General features: G+C 40.7%; 1 protein-coding gene and 1 long non-coding RNA gene across 2 annotated transcripts in view; both read left to right on the forward strand.

Moving 5' to 3' along the window:
- The window catches only part of CDH2 (cadherin 2), a 119245-nt gene that overhangs the window by 17973 nt on the left and 78912 nt on the right, over positions 1-22360 (forward strand). The window lies entirely within an intron of this gene.
- On the forward strand, positions 1376-22101 carry LOC311432148. The gene is made up of 3 exons (XR_014689853.1): positions 1376-1582; positions 21703-21779; positions 21892-22101. It is a non-coding gene; the product is annotated as an uncharacterized lncRNA (long non-coding RNA).

A 22360-nucleotide genomic window follows, 5' to 3' on the forward strand; every position in this document is an offset into this window, starting at 1 on the left:
TTTCTACTGTAGGTTCTTGCAAATAAATCTTGATAAAGAGAAAAGTATACTGATGGAGAAATTATATGGAACCTGAATTGTTGCAGTGCTCTGGGATGTGTAAATTACTGTCTTGGTTAATTAGTCCAGCTCTGATACTCATTTCTGTTTATGGTGCATTTACTTGGAATGCACTGAATTAATTAGTATTTATTCCCTTTTCCTATATTCAGCTGGTTACTTATGAGGATCTCAAATGCAATGTCCCTTCTCTGTGCAGAAATACGAATTAGGAGAGCCGAGTCAGCTGCCTCAGTAAGCTCTGGGCATGGCTCAACGGGAGATGGCAAAGTAGATGTTTGTTTCTGCCTCTGAAGCTGACTCTAGTTTCATACTGTTTCTAACACTGCTTAGCGTAGCCTTAGCTCTTGCTTCAAACTATGCCATCTGGCCTTGGTTCCCAAGGGGCTGTTATTTCTCCTGGAGTTGCTGTAGTTGGAGCCTTCTCCAAGGCTGACCCGTGCTCCAGGGGAGGCTGAGGGGAATGGTGGTTACAGAGCTCTGTGAGAGGCTCTCCCAAGCAAACAAAGGTGCCCGGAAGGATAGCAGATTTATTCAGCGATGGGAGACAAGTTTATCATCACCCAGCAACAGCACCATTAAGAATTATATATATAGAAATGAGTATGTCTAACACAAGGAGTAAAACCTTGGGTGAAGCTGCCTGTGTCAGCATAACGTAGGACACGTGGTATGTATAATTATGCATTCAAATGATCACTTAAGATCTATTGTTGACTTGTCATCTTTCTAACAATCCAGAAGACAAAGTTACCAGAGCATCCCATTGAACTGATGTTATAGGGAAATGCCCTTATTTTACAGAACATATTAACATACTAAATAGAGAAAAATTCCAGTAGTACTTAAACACTTGATGACTGTGTTAAATCAAATACTACTCTGTTTCTGGCTTTAACGTCAATCAACAAATCCAGATACAGTTTGAAGTGCTCTCATTTTGGTTGAATGCAGTGAGAAAGATTCATTGCTTTTTGGGTGAATGTGTGATAGTCACAAGCATATGTGTTAAGCAAGAGATAGTAACTTTCAGAAGAGTTCCCCAAACCTAGGCATCAGTCAGCCCTGCTGAACTGAGGATATAGGATGGACAGAAGAGAGTGCAAGGAAACAGCATCAGATTGCAGAAGGAAGGGAAATGGCTGGAATTGCTGTTATCTTCTAATTAGGCTGTAAGGAGGAGGAACTGGCCTTTAGTACCCATTAAAGCCTTCCAATTTAACACAGTGCAGCTGGTGTTCCAGCCCTCTGTATATGCTTCAGCTGGGTCATTTGTTTCCCAGAAGGGAAGGAGGATGATGAGGGGGATGAAACTCAGGAGGGGAGAAGAGATTGTGGCACAAGGAAGAGCCTTTTGAAGTTAAACTGATCTTATAGCCAGGATATGAGCTCCACTAAAGAAATACCCGTAGCTGCACTCTATGGCTCCTCGTCTCTTTCTAGAGGCTGCACTGGGGTTTGAGCTCTGGGAATCCATCCCTGTCTATGGAGCAGTGTGGATGAACACTGATTCATACTACAGGTGAATTGCTACCAGTAACAGTGTTGGATTTTTTTTTTCAGATTTACAGGCTTGTTTTTTTTATAGGTGTGTAGTTTAAATGTATGTGAAGATACCAGCCTTCAGTAAAGCTAGGAGATAAGAATGCAGCTTTCTTCACTTGTCATAAGTACATTGCAGTGGTGTGGCTGTGGGGTGAATGAGTTGGATCAGCAAGCTCACCTAACACAAAGCTATTCCAGCTTCCTGTGGTGGACTGATTCTCCCATGGGATTTAGTACATTGCCACTAGATAGTTTGGACTTAATGGAAGCAGTGATGGACCTTAAGAACAGTCTTTGGGCTTAAGACTGCTGTGCTAGATCTTCAGAGAGAAACCACAATACAGCTGTTCATATCACCTTCTCTGTCACTACCAAACCGGGTAGGTAGATGGATCTGGTTCTCTCTCCATGCTGTGCCTCTGGTAAGCAACATCTTCCAGGGATCCAAATGTTAGGCAGTCTGAATAGTGCTGTAGCTGGCCAACAGAAATGTGGGCTGCCATTCCTTCCCTCGGTGTGATAACAGTGAAATTAAAACAAGCTGTACATTTCCCATGGAGACGTCCTTCTGCGTCTGAAAATTCATCAGCTGGCACGAAGTGGACAGAAGTAGCAGTGATGCTCTGTGCATGTTTTCCTTTGGCCTTTTCCAGCTTTTCCAGCATTTCTGTTTCCTGTGAAGGTTTGTGCAGCTTGGCACTGGTACAGGTGAACGAGAGAAGAAAGGGAGGTGAGTTAGGGAGGAAAAGAGCTCTGCGACGGGTAATGCGAGAAAAGGAGGTCAGAGCTGAATGAGACTCGGCAGCGCTGGAGTCTGTTAGTGCCTGTTTTTGTTTTTTTTTTTTTTTCCTCCCAGCACTGTAACTGAGAGCTTTTTTTTTCTGCTGTTTTAATTTACGCCAGGGCAGGACTGCCCATCTGCCCCGGCCGATGCCTTTAACTGGCTCGTCCTGCCGCCAGTAGTCCCACAGCACCGGGGCACCATGGTTTGAGTTCTTCCCACTCTGTTTTACTGTCCATTGAACTTTGGCTGAGTTGTGGGCAGCATCAGAAATTATGGTCTGCCTGCTCGCCTCCAGGAGCAACTTCTTTCCTCCATGCTGTGCTGCCTTTCAAGAAGTAGGTTTTGTTTGTTTTTGAAAGTTAATAGCACATGGCTCTCAGGTTGTAGAGAAAGAGGAATTATTTAAGCCCCTCTGTGAGTTCCAGTTTAACATTCCCCTAAATAGGAAAGTTACGAATCCCTAAAAGCATAATTTGTAACATAAAAGCTATCAAAATAGCAGTGCAATCTGTTAAAGTGTTTAAAAATTTGATTCTCTGCAGTTTAAAATGTGAAATAAATGTACACTAATTGTTTTGAATGGAGATGAAGATGGTGTTTGAAGCCAGTCTTTAAAGGAATTAGTTAGATAGCACTGCAGTTAATGGTGGAGCACTATTTTTCTGTAATGGGCTCAGCAATGTTCTCTAATTAGCTTGCAAATTGATATTCAAATACAAGTAAACTGGCAATCAAATACAAGCAAAACATCTATGTAAATAGACTTTTGGTTTCTGCATTTAGCATACCTGTATCAAAATTATGTGTGCACATAGGGCTTGCTCGGGGTTGTTTTTCAGCACAGAGCTTTTATTAATGGTGGGTGACTGGTTGCGTTAGGTCAATGTTTTGGTTCAAGCATACGAACAGAGAGGGGGGAGAAAAAACCTTTTCTTCCACAAGCGAGTGGCTTTTAAACATTAGTAGCAGATAATAAATACTGAGCATTTATGAGGGTTTTTCAGTCTTTTATTTCAGGTTTTGTCAACTAGCTGTGCACATAGGATTTGATGCATAGCTCAGATCAGTGGGAATTACTCTGACTTTCCTGGATTTGGATTGTGTTTATGTTCATTAATAGAATAATTGCTGTGCAGTACACCCATTTATATATTAACTCTTAAGTCTTGTGACAGAAACTGGATGCATAAAATGTTCTTGGTGTTTGTGTTTTGAGGCTTTCTGCTGCACAGGCTTTTAAATCTTAAATTTAACTTCATGCCTGACTTAGGTAGTTTGTAAATGTACTTTCCTATGAAGGAGAACCATGCAACAAAACTGGTGCATAAGAACTGTTAGGGAATGGTAAATAAAGGTCGCGTTTAAAGGTGCTTTTCTTTTTGACCCTTCATTCTCTAATCTATAAAACAATTATCTAATCTATGAAACATTTCTGTCATTTATGTGCTGATATTTTGCTGGATAGCCTCTGTAAGTGTATCACTTGTTGATCAGGTGAACATATGACTATATCAGTGAGTCAGTGATGCATTTTATAATCTCTGTGTATTCTTTCTGTCCTGTACATAGTGTTTGCTATTTAGCTCTGGCTTTTATGCCAGAAGTTGTTTGGAACGGGTTTCTCTAAGCTGTGTCCTTATCACGATTCTTTCATTAAATCTAATCGTTGTTTTTGTTTGCTTAGAATCAGTCTTCAGTGTTGGCTGTAGTTTTTCCCAGGAAAAAGAGGAAAAAAAAACAAACCAAACACCTTGTTTTAGTAGCTTTCTGTAAAGCACCTGGTATACTTCTTAGCCATAAAAATAACTTCTTATTCAGTATGTGTTTTTCTGTTCATATAACCACAATTTTCTTTTACTGTGCTTTAGTGCATGTATGCACTTTTATAAAAGTCGATTAATTTAGTTCTTGGGGTATGGCTGATGGGGGAGCATAGGTCCTTTTGAGGTCACCAGGTGAGATTCAGTCTTTCTTCTGTCTGCAGTAGCTGCTAACCAATAGCTTCTTGGTAGGCTGGTAGCTTCTTTTGCAGCAGTTTATGTTAAAAACCTACCTATTACATAAAAGTAGAAAAAATGCTGAAATTAGTAGAAAGTGTGTGGGGAGTGTTTGTGTGTATGAAGGTAGCAGGAGTAGGTCAATACTGCAGCAATATTAGAGGTCTAGAACAGAGGAGCTATGAAATGGAGTGAAATTTTAGTTACTGGAGTGCTTATATGCAATGTTAAGACATATTTGGGTAGGAGTTTAGACAGCTTGGAGCTGTCCATCTGGTAGTTTTGGGTGTCAGAGGTGGTTTTGCCTACCTAGGTCTGATTCTGTGTGTTTCCTGGCACCTGCAATGTATATCATTTTGAAATCCAGAACAAACAAACAAAGAAGAGAAAAACCCTTGTTCGTAATGCTGCCTGTCACTGTCTGCACTTCGACCACATTAAATCTCATTTAATTCAAATCTTGTCATTTGCTTCTATGGAAATTAAATATTTGACAGTGATACATGTCACTATTTATAAAAATGGATCACTTTGTCCTCAGAGAAGGTAATTTTTTTTCTTAGTTAATTGTTAGAAGTGCAAATGATCTGTTACTTATTTCCTCCTAATTTGTTGCAGCAAGGACTCTGTATCCTAAGGATGCTGAGCAACCAAAAAATAAGTGCTGTCAGACACTAACGTGGAGAATTTTGTTAGCCTTCTATGGGTTCATTATCCAAAGGAAGCAAAGACTGGCAAAACACAGGTGCTCCTGGCCTTGGGACCAATTCTGCAGTAGTTTAATGTGTCCACTCTGGTCTGCATGGTGCTGAAGCCTTGCTTGAGGCGATGGCAGTCTGTGGATCAGTGTTTTCTATATTCCAGCTGATCTTAAATTATAAGTGAAGTCATTGAGGTGTATGTTCTGCTTGAATAAGTGATTTAGCACAAAGCTGCTTCTTAATTTTTGAAGGCACTTTTATAACATAGTTCATCAATAACAGATTGATTGAATGAGTGAGCTCTGAACGTTTGTGTTCCTTGCAGGGACTGCAAACTTTCACTTACCCTTTTTGTAGAGGTCACCAAATAAGAGCTTAGAAAAAGCTGGGTTTTAAGCCTGCCTGCTATTTGCTGAAGGGCTGCTTCGTAAATTCTGTTAAATACTGTACAAGAATGCTCTCGTTGGGTTTGGTGAGGGAGAGGAACATGTTGCATTGCTTACCCCATTCCCTGATCTGCAGCTGCCCGCCACACATGGCTTTGCAACCCATATGGGTTCAGCTGGAGCTGCTCAATGGATTCGGGACCTCCGTGTGTGCAGGGAGGTCAGTGCGCCAGCACTACAGCTCCCTGGTAAGAATCACTGCAGAGGATGAAAATGATGCTTGGAGACTTTATTTTTTTTCCACCACTCTCAGGAATTGAATTATTTTCCTCTACAAATTCTGAAAATCCTGGAAGGTGAACTTCTGAGTTACCTCTGAATTGGATGGTACATGTTTTCTGTGATATTTTCTTTTCAAAAATACAATGAAATAAGTTTATGACTGCTTTAATGTTTAAAAGCAAAGAAATCTAAAGGAGTTTGGGGATACTTTGTTGTCAGTTTGTTTCCTGATTGTTGTTGGAGGTGGTTTGTATTTGTTGCTCTGGGTCAGAGTCCATGTTTTTAGCTTGCAAACAATGATCAGGGTCTGGTGAGGGTTCTGTGGAGTTCCCTACGCATTCTTTTTAATTGCAGTATCTTCTTGAAGAGCATTGCTTTGTAGAATGTACAGAGATAGATAAAAGGGTTTGAGAAGCTGTTACACAACTCTATTAATAATGTCTGTCATGAGCCACAGGTATTTATGGTACAGATAATTTTCCAGGCTATACATAGTGTAAAAATATCACTGAAGGTCAAAACATGGTTTGTTTGCTTAGAGGTCTTTGTCTTTATTTGGTTGTATAGTTCTCAAGTCTCTGTTTGTTTTATTGCTTTAGTAAGAATCTTGCTGTCTTTCATTTTAAAATTCTTGCTAGCCATGCACTGATCTGCTACAGGATAAATTGAATTTTGAGACTACCATGCACATAAACTAAGAAAGGAAAAAGGTCACCTTTGTGTGATAAATGCAAGCTGTGTTGTTACCATTATTCATGGTACATCACATAGTTTGTTAACTTTGTTGACTTTGCCAGCAACAAAAGGTAAAATGTTCTGTTAACAAAATATTAGTGTTAAGTCTTTAGAAAGAGCTGGAGATACCAAGAGGATGGTGAAGTCTGTCATACTCAATAAGGGACAGGCAAGTGCTTTTGGATTGTTTCATAGTGTACCAGCTTAGTTCTGATAAAATGATCACTTGTCTATGATTGAAAGACTTAAAAGATGCTGATGTGGGTTTATTGGCAAAGGCTGGGAAGATTAGGAGACCAATTTAGGAGATTGATTGCCTCAAGCTCCCTTACAGTGAGAGTCTATTTCCCCTAGTCTAGTGTATATAAGGATTGCAGAGCAGCAGCAGCAGTTCACAAATAGCAAAGCGTATTTTGCTAGTGAAGGACAAAAACAGATGTAGAGTAAAATAAAATTTGCTGATACTAGTCTGGCCTGTCCATCAGTCTCTTAGATCTGAATGAATCAAGAGGGTTGGTGCAGATATACTTACGTGGTTATGGAAGAGGTGGCTAAATTAAACCTTGGCCTCTGTTGTGGTTCAGTAAAAGGTAGCAGGACCAAAGTTGGGGGACTGGTAGAGGGAAGGAGAAAATCGTGCTCTGGTGATAAGGGACTGACTGAATGGCACTGCTTTCTGATATGAGTCACACTTGAGAGAAGAAGACAACCCTACTGCATCTTCAGTGATGATAGAGGGGCTTAGGCAGACATCTTACATCCAAGGTGAAGTATTACAGTTATGGTGACCTAAGAGTAAGTTGCTATTGAAAAGGGCAGTCACATCTCTTCCTAGCTCTACCTTGAGGTCCTAATGCTTCTCTTGCACTGGATATAGCACTTGTGCAGCCTCGGTATGAGGCTGATCAGACAGGCAACTTACCCTGAAGCAGGAGACAACTGCTGTTTCATTGGGTTGCTTTGTCCTACGACTGCTGCAGCAGCTTCCAAGGGTTTGTGGACTGCCAGGCCACCTCCTTTGGCAGCCTTTCCTCATTATAACCATAATACCGAAAGTGCATCTTAGCTGTGTTTATAAATATCCCTCATCCTCTACATCGGTCTTCATCCTGCATCTCTGACTGGCTAACAGTATTGCTTTGTTCTCGTTTTAGGTACAATAGATCCGCAAAACCAGGGTGGTTGACTTGAGCATCTAATATGCAAATGACATGACCTTTCTGCTGTGATTACTTTTTTTTTAATGAATATATAAATCATGGATATTCCACTGTTAACTGAAGCCCTTCTGTGAAATATGAGAACGATGTGCAGCGTTTTAATCTTTCTCCTGTCCATTCTCTTTCCCTCTGCTGTGTCAATCCACTAGTGACCCCCTAAACAAATGTCAGCCTGTTCAGACCAGAAGAGTTTTAAGTCTTACTGCAAATACACAAAGCAGAATGAAGTAAGCAAGGCTGACTACCACAGCTGTAAAACACTTCTGTATGCGCCCAATCTTGAACTGCTTCTTCAGCCACCTAGGACCATGTAAAATATAACAGTCCACCTGGGCTGCTCCAAGGGCTTTCCTCTAGAAAGAGTTTTGATGGATGGCTCTGCTGGAGCCTTCTGTGGTCACTGAAGGTGCCGCTGCCCCCACGTACTGTGCCAGCTCTCTGCTGGGGGCTGCCATCCTGCAGCAAGGTTGATCACAGGCTGTGTGCCTCGGCTGAGCCCCCATGGGTCAAAGCCTTTTGTGAACTATTGATAAGGATGTGCTAAAGCCAAGCCAGTGCCATAAGAACCAGGGTGGCTGAGACAAGATTGTTTCCTTTTGTCAGGTCTCACAAAACACCGTTGGCAGCAGAGGGGCAAGGTAGGTGGCTGAGGATGGTAGCATGGGGGGGAGGCAGGAAAACCCCAGAGTTCTCCATTATGGTCATAAGGACTTCTAAGGCAGTCTTCAGAACTGGTCCACAGCTGTTTTCTGCAATGCATTCCTGTGGTGGCAGGGCTTGGAGCTCTTCAGGCACAAAATGGTCAGAACTAAGGTTGAAGTCTTATTCCTAGTGTTTCTACTGTGGCAAGGGGGAGAGGGGGGAAAGGGGAGTTTTAAATATACCCATGTAATAATTAAGTTTGAATTGAAAACAACTGGAATGCTTCTATTTAAGCTGAAGACCATGACTTGTTTTTGTGACAGCATTTTTGAAGCTTCCCTGTCAAATTATTTACTCCAGAGAACTTCATATAGTACGCTCTGCTTCTCCTCTCAAATTAGTGGTCAGCATAAAAGTAATTCATCAAAACTGGTTGGTTTACATAAGTATAAATGTAGTATAAGACAGGAAAGTTAGTTCCAGAATTTCGGAGAATACTGAAATCCAGTGCAAATTTGGTTAGTAGTTTAAAATGAGTGCCAATTTGTAAGTTTCTAGGATGGGGCCAGACTCTTCAGTGGTCCCCAGGGACAGGATGAGAGGCAACAAGCACAAACAGAAACCCAGGAAGTTCCAGCTGAATATGAGAAAACACTTCTTTACTGTGAGGGTGACAGAGCTCTGACACAAGTTGCCCAAGGAGGCTGTGGAGTCTCTTTCCCTAGAAATACTCAAAATCAGCCTGGATGCAATCCTTTGCAATGTGCTCCAGGTGACCCTGCTTGGCAGAGGGGTTGGACTGGGTGATCTCCTTCCAACCTCAGCCATTCTGGGATTCTGGTATTCAGATTTTTGCTTTTTCAGAATACCTCTACTGGGGGAAAAAAAGAAAAAAAAAAAAAAAAGGAAAAAAAAAAAAAGTTCTGTAGATCTTACATTCTGGAAAAGATATGGAGGTTATTTTTATGTATGTTATTTGGCAGTTATAGTGAATGACAGTCGTGCTGGCTTCCTGTTCAGGGATGAATAGGAATAAGATGTCTCCAGAGACTAGTAATTAACACAGTTTTCTGTATGCTGAAGACCAGAATATATCTAATGGCATAGATGTGTTTCTTCAGATAAAGATTTCATGATAGCTGATATTATTTTAGTCTGAACCAGTGGCCAGGAATTATGCTGCTTGCTGCTTTTATGATTTAAATGGTTTCTTAGTGTGGGTTTTCACTTAAATGAAAGATGGATGTTTAATTGAAAAAAAAAAAAGTACAATCAGAATACTGATGTGCAACTGCATAATCTAAACATCCAAAGTTACATTAGCGTTTCATATTGGTTTCCATGGATTATTTTTTTTGTCCTTGACTTCTAATGAGTCTATTAGCTACGAGCTATCTCAGTGCCTATGGGCAGATCCTGATTCTGAAACTAAAAGCTGACAGCTGTGGCCAGAGGGGGCTCTTCAATGCAATATAGTGCAGCTTTGCCAATAACTTTAATTTCCTAAGCAGACTTTTTTTTAAAAAAAGGGGTGGGAAGGAGGGATGTTTTCATTGTTGAGACCTAAAATTATTGAAAGTGATGTTCTTTTTTATTACCTTGTTTCTTCCATGTTAGAAATATTTTGTGATTTTATGAGAACACTGAGATAATGCATCTGCAGTATTTAGACAGAAATATTGCAGAATAACTTCCTCATCTATTATAGTAGACTGTAGTACTAGAAAAAGTAGAGCCATTTCAAGGAGTACTAGAAAGTTGGTAATATTCAGGGTTTCTGGAATCCTGTACAGAGAAGTGAATGTGATTATGCAAAGATGACAAAAATTTAAGGTTTCGGTTTAAAAGGAATGCTCAAGTTTGACATATTTGAATTTTTGTACCTGTTGGTACACAAAGTGATTAATAAATAGTTCATGATAGCTAACATGCATCTCAGTCTTACTACAGGTATTCTGGGAAAGGAAGAGGAAACCATAAGGAAAATTAGATTTGGTAGCAAAAGCCTCAATTCTTTGATGAACTTCACGATGGAGCTGTCTTCTGATTCTAAATCTCAAGTTGGAAAATTCTATGCAAGGCAAAATACAGAACTTTGCAATTTCCTTTGCACTTATCGTTACAAGTTAGGACTGATAGTTACATGTTAGTTTTGTAATTTTTCATATTTCTGTCAAGCTGCAATAGATCTGAAAACAAGGTGGGCCTCTTTTTCTCAAAAGATAAATGCAGTACCCTCAGTGGTAATTAAGTTGTATAGGCTCAGCTTTCATTAGATGCATTGCTTTGTTTTTTCGTTTACATTTTCCAAGCAGCAGAAAATAGTGAAATTTCATCATTTACGTTCTGTGCGGAAGTTGCAATCAAATCTTAAAATGAATTTATTTTGTAGAAATATGTGGTTAACATTGAAGATGAATCGTTACATACAATTTTTTTCCTTCTCTTGACACCGAAGTAATGCTTTGTGCTCCAGCGTTATTCGGAGACTGATACGTCTGAGTCCTGATACGACTTTCGTCTTCAGAGTGCTGTCCAAAGAATAGCCAGCTGTGTTGCAATATGGGTCACAGTCAATTTTGCTGGTACCTTACATATGCATTTAAAAATTAGAGCTATTGAAAATAATGATCATCTTCTCAGGCAGGTATCAGACGTTGCTCTGATTAATCTTTTATTCAGTGTCCCTGTGGGTTGCAAGCTATTACCACAGTGCTCGAAATCTTTGTTTTACTTTCTTAAATTCATTCTGCTATATTCTATTCCCCTTACGGAGCATCTTCTAGAAAAACATTAAACAACAGAGCTTACATTTTTTTTTTTTTTTTTTTTTTTTCCAGTGTGTCTTCCTGTTAGATTGAAACATAGTGAAGTTGGATGGTTCTTTGTTCCTCGGGAAGCAGCATCCCAAACTAGTCATGTAGGATGTTGTTTCTAGCCTAGACAAGGTTCATCATACAGTTCCTTTGTAGCAGAAGACTGACAGTGTTGATCGTGGCTTCACCACTCCATTACTGTACAGATGAAGCTGCTGCTCTTGACAGAGCAGAGTGTTGTGGGAGCTGATCCAGTGTAGGAGCTACATTAAACTGTAGGAATGTCACTCTACCTTCTGGTAATCCCTTCTCTTCCCAGAAAGACACGGTCGCTGTTGCTCTTCAGAGCAAGTGCCTGCACCCTTTTGTGTGTTGGAAGGAATTTCAAAAGGTTGCTGGTGATTGGGAGTCAGAGTATGATGTACTTACTATAGGGTAGCTTAGCTGGGGGATGGCAGCTGCCAGAAAGTCCTCCTTTGTTCAGTCACCCCATTCTTTAGGGAATGTTTCCTGTCTGCTTTCTCCATCTCCCCAAAAAGGAGAGCCAATAGCTGCCTTTTTTTCTACCCCTCCTATGTTATCGCTTCCTGCAAAGCCAGGTATATCCAAGGACCGCTGAAAAGCCAGGCCCTGATGATTTTAGATCCTCAGTGAGTCTATACACAATCTGTGGGTTTTGCAGGACTCACAGGCAGTGCTGTCACTACCTCTGTCCTTGTCAGAGGTCACTTGACCATTAAGATGTATGTCATTCATAACTGGATAACCAAAACCAACAACAAATAAAATGAAGTATTCGTATTTCTTCCCCTCTGTCACAAAAGTCCAGGATGGCTATTAACACTGTCTGTCTTTATACTTGGGTGTGGGCTTAAATTGCTACCTAAATTTCAGAAGCAGTATTGTTTTATATTTGGGAACACTTTTAAAGCTGTATGCCATTGGCCTGGAAGGTTAAACACAACTTTAAAGAGCTCAGAAGAACAGAATTTCTAGCACTGGATGCTCAGAATGACTAATATCAAACAGGTAGAGCTTTGTTCATGGGTTTCAGGTGCAGAGCAGTTGTACTCTAAAAACTTCCACCAGCCTCTCAATACTTCTAGTAGGACATTTCAATAATGCAGTAAATCTGCCATGTATTAAAGGCTTTGGTTTAAAGCTAAACAAAACCCTTTTTTTAACCTAATCTGATGTACAGCCTCTGTCTTCTGTTTTGTCATTCTTCATTGATGACCCCAGTATGTAAGAACAGCTTTTGGACACCTCGTCCAGTTTGTCATCCTTCACAGTGCAGCCTTTGCTGTTAAAAGGATATCATCGTGCATACAGGAGATTACCACATGGATGAAAGATATATATAGCTCAAATGCAGTAGGTGTAAGGCTAGTTGGAGGTCATTTGGTAGCCTGAAGCAAGTATTTTCTCCTTAAATGTTGTAACTTCCTTTTTGTCATACTGCCTGGCTTAATGCTTGTATCATGCCAGCTCATCACAGCTTTTGCATTACACTGGTTTTCTGTCTTACCAGCACTGTGTTACTGCAGCTCATAACTGTGGAATGAAAAGTGACATGGAAGAAAAAAATGTAGGGTCATACTTTGAAACAAATGAGAGGAAAAAAACTCGGTGCAGTGAAAGTGAATTTCTCTCTTACCCTTTCCTGCCACAGGGTTAGGTATAGAGTACTATAACCTGTGTTGCAGCAGTGGTCCATCTGAGTTTACTAGGACTTTGGTGGGCTAGTCTAGAAATCTTTGCATGGTGCATTTGGAAAGGAACGTACTGTGGTCAACTAGTTCTGAGCAGTCACACTCGCTAGTTTCCTGTGTGCCTACGGAAAGGAGGGCAGGTGGGCAGTAGGCAGCTGGATTTACTGAGGTATAGCGTGCCACCCCTTCTACCAAGCAAGGCTAATCTCTGTCTAAGGAGCTTAGACCTGTGCTCCACCCTTGTGCTGGGAACGAAGGCTCGGTCATAGTCTTCAAAGTCTTGGGTGACTTGAGGTGTGTGTCTTAGCAGTACATTTTAAAAAAAAGAAAAAAGGCAAAGTGTCAAAGAAGATAATCTTCCTATTTAAGAAGGGTCTAGCTATAGAATAAGCTCCCAGATACAATCTCAAGTACAATAGGCTTAGAGGAAAAAAAAAGTCTTGGAGAGATGCTCTGTCTCACCCATTGCAGCATAAGAGACAGTGTAAGAAATCTTAATATAAAATCTTCTTACATGTTCAGCTGAAATAGTTCTTTGTTAAAGAAAAAGAAGTGAGAGAAACGGGGAAAAGCCCCTCACCTCATCAGAGGCTCAGAGCTGAACTTCTCATAGAACACAGATTTCAGTAACTGCTGACTTTCTGCTTTTGGTATTTTAGCATGAAGAAAGCTGCAGATGACTGTTGAACTCCCTGCCCTCCCTCATTTTTTAGCCTTTGTTAATGTAGTGTTCTGCTTTGGAGAAGAAGGGTTTTTTGTTACCACCAGTTAGTGCCTGCAAGTAAGAGAAATCAAGTTACTCTGTTTTTTAGACTTCCTCCTTTCTTTCTCTGTTTTCTCAGTGACTTAAAAGTAATTGAGCAAAATTCAGAGTGAGAAGAGAAAAAGACGCATGCATCAAAATTTTCTCTGAATGCTACAGATACCAGGGCTATCTCAAGCAAATTACACAAAACATGTACCAGTGAATTAATGCTTTATCTCTAGCCATCACCTCTGTGTCAGTTGCAGTGGAAGCGGTGTGCACGTGAAACATTTCCAGCTGTCGTCATGCTGCAGCTATGCCAAGGTTGGGCTCTGAATGTACCTCAGTGCATTTTGCTTGCCACAGGGCGTTCTTAAGGGCAGGATCACCAGACAGCCTCCAGGACGATAACAGCAGAAGGCTGGGGTTTATTTTAGACCAATGACTTTGTCTCCTCACAGAACAGAGATAGGAAATAAAAAAGGCTGCATGCCTCGAGGAGCCTGTAGTGGGTGTGATTTAAGAAGTTATCTACAGGTGACAAGGTTTTCTTTAAACTTCAGTATACAGATAGTGATAGCCTTTTCTACTGGGTCTATTATTAGTTGGTGGCCATTGTTTCATGCTTTAGGTATAGTTAAAATGTAAAAGTGAAAATTTCAGTTAAAAGTGAAGCAAAAATTAAGACAGCACTTGCAGGGGAAGCAGGCGATCAGGCCCAGTCAGCATGGCTTTATGAAAGGCAGGTCATGCCTGACGAACCTGATCTCCTTCTATGACAAAGTGACGCGCTGGGTGGACGAGGGAAAGGCTGTGGATGTGGTCTACCTTGACTTCAGCAAGGCTTTTGACACCGTCTCCCACAGCATTCTCCTCAAGAAACTGGCTGCTCTTGGCTTGGACTGGCGCACGCTTCGTTGGGTTAGAAACTGGCTGGATAGCCGGGCCCAAAGAGTCGTGGTAAATGGAGTCAAGTCCAGTTGGAGGCCAGTCACTAGTGGCGTCCCCCAGGGCTCGGTGCTGGGGCCGGTCCTCTTTAATATCTTCATCGATGATCTGGACGAGGGCATTGAGTGCACCCTCAGTAAGTTTGCAGATGACACCAAGTTAGGTGCGTGTGTCGATCTGCTTGAGGGTAGGAAAGCTCTGCAGGAGGATCTGGATAGGCCGCACCGATGGGCTGAGGCCAACTGCATGAAGTTCAACAAGGCCAAGTGCCGGGTCCTGCACCTGGGGCGCAATAACCCCAAGCAGAGCTACAGGCTGGGAGATGAGTGGTTGGAGAGCTGCCAGGCAGAAAAGGACCTGGGAGTGATGGTGGATAGTTGGCTGAATATGAGCCAGCAGTGTGCTCAGGTGGCCAAGAAGGCCAACGGCATCCTGGCTTGTATCAGGAACAGCGTGACCAGCAGGGCTAGGGAGGTGATCGTCCCCCTGTACTCGGCTCTGGTGAGGCCGTACCTCGAGTACTGTGTTCAGTTTTGGGCCCCTCGCTACAAGGACATCGAGGTGCTTGAGCGGGTGCAGAGAAGGGCGACGAAGCTGGTGAGGGGCCTGGAGAACAAGTCCTACGAGGAGCGGCTGAGGGAGCTGGGCTTGTTCAGCCTGGAGAAGAGGAGGCTCAGGGGCGACCTTATTGCTCTTTACAGATACCTTAAAGGAGGCTGTAGTGAGGTGGGGGTTGGCCTGTTCTGCCACGTGCCTGGTGACAGGATGAGGGGGAATGGGCTAAAGTTGAGCCAGGGGAGTTTTAGGTTAGATGTTAGGAAGAACTTCTTCACTGAAAGGGTTGTGAGGCACTGGAACAGGCTGCCCAGGGAAGTGGTGGAGTCACCATCCCTGGACGTCTTTAAAAGACGTTTAGATGTAGAGCTTAGGGAAATGGTTTAGTGGGGACTGTTAGCGTTAGGTCAGAGGTTGGACTCGATGATCTTGAGGTCTCTTCCAACCTAGAAAATTCTGTGATTCTGTGACATCAATGGAAACAATTCAAATTTAAATGCTGAATACTTTTACTAACACAGTTGACTTTTGTCTTGCAATTCTGTGGCACCTTTTATAATGAAAAAGGAAGGATTAGTGTCAAATCCTGCCATGCTGTGTGGAGTAGTCATTTGTTTCTCTACCAGCACAGACTCTGTAAGGTTTGCTTTTGTTTGTTTTACACATCCAGGTTACTGCTGAAACATACTCCCTTAGAGGGGATGGGCTTTATCAAGTTGCTTCTTATAGCAGCTGTACACTGGTAATTCTACGGAACTACTTGGTCTCTGCCATGAAAGATGACTTGAACCCTCAGTTTTGCAGTGTTAGTCCTGTGAATATGTTGGCAAGTATGTTTCAGAGATTTGATACAGAATTAATAAATGGGAGAATGAGTGTGCTAAGGCAAGATGGTCTTCTGTTGTCTTCTGTGCTTCCTTATGAGTGAAGAGACTGGAGTTGGAACATCTAATTGTCAACTGAAGTCTGAAGAGGGATAAGGCCATGGAGGTGAGTTGGGAGGAAGATGTTGAGGTTTTAAAGCTCTTGTGTTTTTCCAGGCAGAATTTTGTCACAGAGAACCTTTGTGGTTATGTTGCTGGTTGTTTTTTTTTGTTGTTGTTCATTTGCAAAACCCACTGATGATGCAAAGCCTTGCGTAGTACAGGCTATAATTATATCTATCCGTGGTCTAACCGTTGAACAGCATGTATATTTTGTTATGTCTGTAATTTTCTGACAGGACAGGGCTGGTGAAATACCACATAAAGTTCATTCAATCCTGTTTAATAGTTAGCCGAATTGTTTTTAAAAATCTGGTTTTACTTCACAGCAAAGTTTGGAAGACATTCTCTAGGGTTTTCTTCATGCAAGAACTAATGATTATGTTACAAAAATAACCCCAGACTTGTTTGATAGAACCTCTTTTTTTGCTTCACTGTTCATTGGACCTCACACAGTCCAGTTCCAGAGCAGTTGTGCATAGGCTAAATTGACTTTTGACTTAAGCTTGTGCCGTGTAGTAACAAGCTCTGGAGTTAATTGAAGACTCCAAGATAGGTCTTTACTCCCATTATATTCCTGCCTCCCTAAAAATGGTACCCAACCCTGACCTTCTGCATGTTTTCTTCCTGCTTTTCCAAATGCAGACCCCAGCATTGCTCTTGCCACCATTCCTGATGTTCTCCTCTGTGTTCCCAACCTGACAAACCAGAGAGGCCTTACATTTTCAGTGCATCCATCAAGAAGCAGATGCACCGTTGCTTCAGCATTGTAGGAGTGGTGTTTTCCTACAGGAGCAGTTGACTGTAGCTTAGCAGCTGGTAGTCTCCTTCATGTGCTTAAACCATGGCACTTCCAAGCAGCAGAAAGCTAAAGTCACCATTGCTAGTGTACCCCAAAAACGTTACAGCTTGTAAGGCAGATTTTGCTAGTCCTGTTGTTAGTTCTTACTGGTTCCAGCTGCAGATAGACCTTTTGTTTCTTGTGCGGCCTCCTGTTTTCCTGTATGAGAGACCAATGTTGAGAGCTAAGACTTAACAGGCCCACCTAAGTGTTGTGTACTAAGAAGTGATCGTCTCAGAAGGCTTGTGAATGCATGTTGTGGAGCAGGAACTGTTTTTTTTTTCTTCAAGATGCCCAAGTTAAATTATATGTTCAAAAGTAGAACTATTCTTGACAGGAGGTGGAGTGCATTCTTGAGAGTGTAATAAAAGAGCAGAAGTAGAGAGGGTACACAACAGAGGCATAAATAGCTCTGAAAGAATGGTGAGAAAAGTTATGCTGCAGTTGTCTTTTGCTCTCTTGGGATGTGGTGGAAGACTGAAGTTAACTTATTTTGCCATAAAAACCCCTAATCTGTCAAGTTACTTAAATGTTTGTGGTTTTACTTTATAGGAAGTCTTTCCACAAGATGCTGTATTTGGAGGGCTGTATTCATCCTCAAAGAAAGATTACAGGGTGGAGAAAGGTAGTGTCAGTGTAAAATAAAAGAAGGAATGAAGCTCGCTCCCTAACATTTTTGGTAGCAACATAGGGCTAGCTAGACTTTGAAGTCAGCTATGTCTTAACTTAGTGATTTGTTGAGGGAGGAAAGTGTGTCTGGCAATTTTACTACAGAGATTTCAGAGAAGACCAGGATATTGCATGGTTTGCCTGGATGCATTTCAATCAAAACAAACACACTTGGGCCTATTGCATTTCAGCTGATTGCCTAACTCACCCATGTTTTTGAGGAATGAGGAGAGGGATGGTAAGAGCCGTTCTACAGAACTGCCATTGCTTCCTCCCCTCTGCATGCAGAAGAATAAAAGCATTGTTTTGGTCGCAGACCTCTTCTTGCTGTGGTTGATTGTTTTTGTGATCAAAATCCCTGGTGCAATGCAAAACCTAGGTGGTACCAGCTGGAATAATGAATATATCATTTTCAAGTGCAAATCATGGCATTCACAGAAATGCAGCTCCCTCTATCCAGAAGCATTTCATGACCTCTTGCTTTTTTTTTTTTTTTTTTTTTTTGAATCCCTCATTTTCCAAATTTTGAGGAGGAGGACAACGACATTTGCTCCCCTAAGCTGTTAACAAAAGCGCATAAAAGCATTATATAAATGTTGGTTTAAAAGAAATAGGGCAAGGCCTGGGGAGGAAGAAGTCAGTTGAATGGAACTAGTGCCAGCTTGGATGAGATTTTTGAGAACATAATAAAGTAATTTGATCCTTTAGAAACAGCTACTGGAAATTCAGAGAGAAGGGAGAGGCTGGTGGAGACTGTTCCATAGAAAGCTTTTGTAGCACAAGCACTGTACCCTTTTTAGAGCAAAAATGGAAGTGCAGAGAAGTTTTTTGGCTTGTAAGGCACTTTAAGTGTTCAGAGCACACTTGACATGAGTTATTTTTTTTTTTTTTTTAATTTTTTTTTTAGTAACCCTGTTTAGCTTTTCTGCCAAAGCGGACTCCAGCCCTGTGCTGAAAGCCACACAGCAGCCACCCCTTGGGCCTGTCATGGCGGATCATCTGTATGCCTGCTCTCACAGCAGCTGGGCCTACTTATCTGGGCGCTCCTGGCTTGGCCTGCAGTGGTGGCTACAATAAATAAATAAAACAAAAAGTACACTGGCTTAGATGGCAGTTAGAAGGAAACAGTAATGAGGGCATATGTTAAGAATGAATAAATGTCCAAAAGAAGTTTACACGTACGGATATTTTGAGCGGTTGGTAGCTTCCACTACTTTATTTCTGTGCTGGGAAGGAACCTTTTGGTCAAATGCCAAGATTAAGCATTAAAAAATGATTCTTTTTATCTTTTTACCATTTATCATGCTCACTGAACACCCAGATTTTGTTTTAATTAACTGGCTTACAGGCCATCTCTCCCTCAGTACTTCCCAACTTTTCAAAACTCATCATTCCCCCCCACCTCCTCACCCCAGTAGCTAGATTATTGTTTTGTTTGTCTAGCAAAATGGTACTCATGGATTTTTAAACAATTTCGATTAAAAACTCTGGATAATTAGCTTTAATTTGTGGCAGAATAGTATCTGTATTGTAAACAAGCAGTTCTCCTAACATAAATCTTGTCAGTAGCTACCGGAAGGGTACTAAATGAACAGCAGTCTTTTAAAGCCCGAAGTGGGAGGGTTTTCTTCTGGTCGACAACAAAGTGCTAGCTGCAGAAGATCTTAATTGTTAGTCTTCATATCATTTCTGTTTTGCAAGCTGGCTAATTAAAATGTATGAAGAATGTTTTTGCTTATTCTTTTCCAGAAAGCATTCCCCAGGAATGAGGTATTTGCAAATATTCTTTTTCCTTTTTTCTTCTTTGTGCAAGTGGGCTAAAGAAACAATAGGTTATGTGCAGTTTTGAAATCGTAAATTTATCAGTGTACATATATAATTGTTTATGGCACATTTTTATATGCACCCCAGACTTAAAGACTTAAAACAAACATGATTTCAAGTACAGTAAATGATCACATTATTAAACTGAATTTCCTTATGCATTTGTAAAACCTTAAAAAGCCCCAAAATAGGCATTCCTATTGTGTTTCTTTTCTAAGTTATCTTTAACAGGTATATGTTTGTGAGAAATGGTAGAGGTTTATCAGTTTTCTAATGGCTTTTATGTGAAAAAATTGTTTGTGAATGGTTTTTGTTATTTAATTGAAGTTTCATTTAGATTCTGTGATGGTGACTTGCTTCCCAATCATGTATATCAACTGTTTTGGCATATGGTAAAGCTTCTTGGTTTCCATGAGGTTTGGAGATGCTAGTCACTTTAAAGCAGAAGTTTAGTAATCCAAAAAGGAGGTAGCCAAAATGCTGTGCTGTGTAATATTGCAATTATTTCTTTTACTCTAGTTTTAGAAGAGAACAATTAATGTACGTAATGTTAACTGAGAAAAGCATGGGTCTGTTTGAACAGCAACACTTCTATCCTTTCTCCCTTCTCCCTTCTTTCTTGCAGCCCAGGTGATCTCATTTCTGGTAGCATCCAGGGTTTGGTAATATAAGTAGATAAAATGTGCAGATTCATCTAATGAACACTTTAGAACTGACTGCATAAACTATATAAAACATTCATCCGCAAAATATTATAAATACTGAGTGGCAATAATTTGTGGATGAAATTCACTCCATATGGATGACCCATTTAAGACTTCACAACCTCTGCCAAAGGTAGGTTGGTGTGATGTGGGAGGGTAAAATAATGGCATGTCATCTTGACACAGTGTAAGAGGGCAACGAAGCAAGGATCTTACTTTACAGCCTGTCCAGAATTTGGGGATCAGATAACCTGGAGGGCATTTCTTTCTCTTAGCATTCAAAACCCAAAACTACAAACTGCTTAGCTAATGGAAAGAAAAGCAAAATAGTGTGGTTTGGGCTTAAAAACATGGTTATTTAAGGGGGCAGCAGACAAACTAAAGAGAGGAGTCACATAATCTAATTGCTATCCCTCAAACAGGACAAAATCTAATTGCTATCTGGTGTGCGGAGCCAAGGGACACTATATTGAATAAAGCTTTAAAATTAGACTCCAAGAAGGGAAATGTAAATTCTGTGAATGGCGCGTAAGTTACAGTGAAATACTGGAGAGAAGAGCAGGCTGATGGCAGGGCTGCAGGAGGAGCCCCTTGGTGTGGGTTGCACCCTGTTCTAAAAGCAATAGGCTAACACTGTCATGTTGTGTTAAAACAAAATTGGCTTTAGAGAAAAATCTCTCTGAGGAAAGAGTGTCACACAAATCTGAGATTATTGGGGTGCCCTAACTTGTACTTCCTGCTATTAACAGGTAGCTATCACCTTTAATGGAAAATAAAGGTATCCTTCTGCTTTTAGAGGGTAATTCCTTTAAGCAGCAAACATCAGAGGTCACATGTCAGAAAACTCTTCAGGATATACTGACTAGCTGTAACTAATTTGGAGGATGTGCCATATCTGAGGGGTGTATTCTTAAATGCAGTTAAAAAATGCGGAGAGAAATCTTGTAATATAATGGTCTTTAGATAAAATGGAAGGCTATCATAAGCACAGTAACATTTTTATAGAATAGGACTCATCCTGGAAATTAAATTTGAAGTTGTGATGCATGCAGGGTTCACAGTGAGCTAGCAAAATCAGAACACTGTTCTCACCTTAAAATGTATACATTCTGGATTCCTGGATTCTGGATACATTCTGTGTCTGTAAAAATGGCATTGTATTTCCTAGTGTATTGTTTGTCAATGAGATCTACATCAAATAGACATATTTTACAAGTTTAACTGTGTTCCCTCTAATTGCTAGCCTTTCATTTTCAGTTTGGAACCTAAGGTCCAACTGCATTTTTTCTTTAATCCAGTATCTTAAAAAAAAAAAAAAAAAATGCAGATTCATCCAAGCCTTTATTTGTGTAACTCTGGTTCTGGAAAGTTTGTCTAGCAATACTGGTGCAGCTTTATTATTCATAGGTAGTCACTACTTAATGCAATGGCTTACTCCTCTAATTGGTCAAACCACCCCCTCACTCTCCAAAAATAATTGTACTTACCCTCTCATAGATGTATTGGCTTTTTGTGTTGGGATCACACTTCAATCAATGCATTTCTTTTTTCAGGAGAGCATCTTTCTAGAAAGGAAGCTATGCTCTCATAGACAAAAAAGGAAAGGCATTATCTCCTTCAACCCTATGAAGTATGTTACATTTGTGGTTTTTAGTGTTCTTTTTTTCCCCCCTGTGCTAATTAAATAGCTTTTCTTATTGCCAAATATTTTTGATAAACTTATTTTTGCATTTCCCGCTCAGTTCAGAAAATGCGAGAACCACAGACCCTTTCAAAGACTACATGCGATTTTGCCATCTTTGCTCTTCTTGAAGATTGGTGTTGCTAACCTTGAACCTCGGCAGACACTTCCTCCTTGATCCTGTGGAGTTGTTTACAGTTTTCCCAAGGCCTAAAAGATACTTTTTTTTTAAAAAGAAACCTTTCTGCTGTGATAGTTGTACTAAACTGGTATCAGCTCAAAAAAAAAAAAAAAAAAAAAAAGGGATCTTATACATAGAATTACATGAACAATTTGAAGCTGTTACTCTTTGACTGTACCATTGGTCAGTGCTCTGTCCAGGAATCAACTGTTCCCAAAAATAATGTGAAGGGTGGTTTGTCGAGTAATTACAGAAGCAATTTTAAAATACTTTCTTTGGTTTCTTCCTTGAACTTTTTCTTGAAGGGAGGCTTCTTTCTGTCATTAGTTCTGTGTTGGGCTGGTTGATG

The sequence above is a fragment of the Aythya ferina genome (assembly GCF_964211825.1).
Source record: "Aythya ferina genome assembly, chromosome: 2".
Lineage (NCBI taxonomy): Eukaryota > Metazoa > Chordata > Aves > Anseriformes > Anatidae > Aythya > Aythya ferina.